At 36.2% G+C, this 3,050-nt stretch overlaps 1 long non-coding RNA gene across 1 annotated transcript; it reads left to right on the forward strand.

Annotated features, from left to right (window-relative positions):
- The first annotated feature begins 1,383 nt into the window (after positions 1-1,383).
- Positions 1,384-3,042, forward strand: LOC107577798 (uncharacterized). The gene is made up of 3 exons (XR_001608256.1): positions 1,384-1,463; positions 1,760-1,837; positions 2,896-3,042. It is a non-coding gene; the product is annotated as an uncharacterized lncRNA (long non-coding RNA).
- Positions 3,043-3,050: the final 8 nt, after the last annotated feature.

Raw genomic sequence — 3,050 nt, forward strand, 5'->3', positions numbered from 1 at the left:
GACAGGGCCCTTATTGTTGTCCGATAATGACAGTAGGGCACACACACACACACACACACACAAATTGAACGCCCTCAGCAAAATGCCTTTTAAACATTTTTTTTTAAATAGGAATCAAAACACCAAAAATGTGTAAGTGGAACATATAGGGTCATATAGATCACATGATTCGAACACTTCAAGTTTAAAAAAAGAGGCGGCATTCAGACAGACTTTAAGCAATGGTATAAATAAGACATTTACTCCCTACATCAGCTACTTTTTTATTTTCCCGCTCCCTCACGTCTTATCCTTTCTTTCGGTTTGTACAGGAAAGTTTTACTGTAAGCACCACTTCAGCTTCAGAATGGCTCAGAGAAAGGTAAAGGTACAGAAAGGTACTCAGGTAACCTCATCATTCATCAATATCACTATTATACTTCTTTCAGATCCTCTATGTGCCTATTTTTAGATATATATAAAATTTAAAAATGTATGTTTTATAGTACACACGCATTATCAGTATAATGACTATATATGTCAGGCAGATTTGTGAATAATTTTATGTAAAAATAGGAAGCAATTTTTTAAAATAGTATAACCTATGTATTTATAACATTTTTATTTATTTTATTTATATTTTATGTAATAAATATTTATATATTTTTGTATATATATTTACACACATATATGTGTATATAAAACTCTATCATTTGTTTATTCTGCATTCAAACATATGTATTTTATTTAAAATATTTTTATATAATTTAGTTTACCATTATATAAATAAAAATGGAAAGGAAATCATAGAAATGTTGTGATATCTATTTCTTCGATTAAAAAGGTATTGTTGCATTTATTGATGTGTAATGCAGACTTGTGTGTGTTTCTGTCTCTTCAGGCTCCCCCTGCTCCATCTTCGGCTTCCACGTCTTTGTCCTCTCTAGGGTCAGTGGGCACAGCCACCCCACCAGACAGCTGGTCCTCCATCGCCCACCCAGACATGGTATCCAGCATGGCCAAGAGATTGTGTGGTACCCCAGAACGCATTGAGCTGGAGAACTACAAACCCTATCCAAAGCAACAGGACAGCCCACTGCAGGAGGTCCCAGAGGAGACGCTTGCACAGCACAACCTCAGCGCTAGCCTGCAGGAGAAGAACACAGAGGAGCAGTCCAGGTATCCAAACATACTCCTGTTATGCTCCTAATATTTACTGGCATGTTTTCCCTGGCTAAATCTGTCTCCTTTTTGGGTCTTCAGTAGCTCTGAGTCAGACCTAGATGAGGAGGAGCTTGCCTGGAAGAAGGAGGAGGGGCCGAACATTAGGACCAATGGAGAGAGAGAGTTAGGCCTGGGGAAGGAGCTAAAGGAGGAGGAGGGAGGAGAGAACCAGGAAAAACAAGAGGAGGAGGAGGCTGAGGATGAGAAAGAGGAAGAAGAGGGAGAAGTTTCAGAAGAAGAACAGGGAGATTCTAGTGATGGTGGGTATTTGTTTCTATTCAATTTCTTTTAAAAATGGCTCTGATAAAATGGGCAAAGACATCTGACATAGTTTTTGACTATATAGCTTGTTTATTTCATAAAAATCATCTTAAGATGAGGTATTGTTCAATTTAATATCTGTCTTTATCTATTTTTGTATCATATTTCCACAATATGTTTGTTTGTGTGTTTGTGTGTGAGGTGAATGTTGTCATGCTTGTTTGTATGTTTATTGTTGTGTATTCCCCACTGTATGTGTGTGTATTTTGAGGTGTGTTGACATGTGTATGTATAGAGGGTGAATACTGCCCTTGGGAGAGGGAACGGCTTTCAGGGGTGTGGCTTGATGAAGAGGAGGCGGGGTTTGTTAAAGGTAGCACCGCCCCTGATGACAATTGATGGCCTTCATTAGCATAAAATATTTGTTTGTCGGTTATTTCATTTGCAGGCTGTGCATGATTAATAGTGTGTTTTTAATGTTTGTTTGTATATTTTGCAGTTTACTTTTTCTGTTTTTGGTTATGCTATGGAAATAATGTGCAGTTGTTTTAGTTTGCCTGTTTTATATATTTTGCCAATTAGTATCTAACTTAAACCGTGTCCTAGCCAGGCACAACATGACATGTTTTCACATTGTAATTTATCTGCCCACACAGAAAGCAATAATGCTGCACAATGCAAACAATCACTACCAATCCCAACATATTTGCTACATAGTGTAAGATTCTGAACCAGTAAGATTTCACTAAGGGGCGAGACTTTGTAGTTTGCCACTACAGAAATAATAAAAAGCTAATTTAATTCACTATGCCTGGTTAGCACATACTTTTAATGACTTTTGCATTTTATGAAGTATAAATAAAGAAATGACCTACTTTATAGATACTAGACAGTAAAAATTGATGCACAGCAAAAATTGTACACGAAAATTATGCACGTGGTACAAGTAATGTGAAATGTACTACACTAAAGCCATAACAGTAGCAACAGTTAGATGCACACTCATAATAGGAACAATTTTTTTTGGGGGGGGGGAATATACAGTATATACAGTATATTTCTAAATTAATATAATTTTTATATTTAAATTGATATATGTTTAATAAAAAAAATATTTTAAATGATTTTTTATTTAGCTATTGTACATGTTTAAGAACTGATTTGAAATATAGTTCCAGAATATGGATCTGTCAAAACCTCCAAAACAATACATTTGCTTTTCTATAGTTTATTTGTACCATGACTGAACCCTCTTTACAAGCGTATCTTTTTTCAGGCTGTTTTATGTTACTGCTTGTTTAAGAGCACCTGAAAGGCTGCTCCGCTTCCCCCACAAAACTATTTTGTTAAGAAGATTCTAGAACTAATCTAGAATTCTTTCAAATTTTCATTAAACTTTTTTCTTTATCCCTTCATTCTTTAAATAAGCAGAGTCGTTTGAAGGATACAGTGATGACACAGATATAGACACCAGCTCCGTAAGAGAGTCCAAACCATGTGACCAACAGGAACAAGAAGAGTCCATTTCATTGCACCAGTCACCTGCAGAGTCCTCACCCTCTTTGAAACTACCAGAATCAGGCCCC

Source organism: Sinocyclocheilus grahami, unplaced genomic scaffold, assembly GCF_001515645.1.
Source record: "Sinocyclocheilus grahami isolate Dianchi unplaced genomic scaffold, SAMN03320097.WGS_v1.1 scaffold7276.1, whole genome shotgun sequence".
Classification (NCBI taxonomy): Eukaryota; Metazoa; Chordata; class Actinopteri; order Cypriniformes; family Cyprinidae; genus Sinocyclocheilus; species Sinocyclocheilus grahami.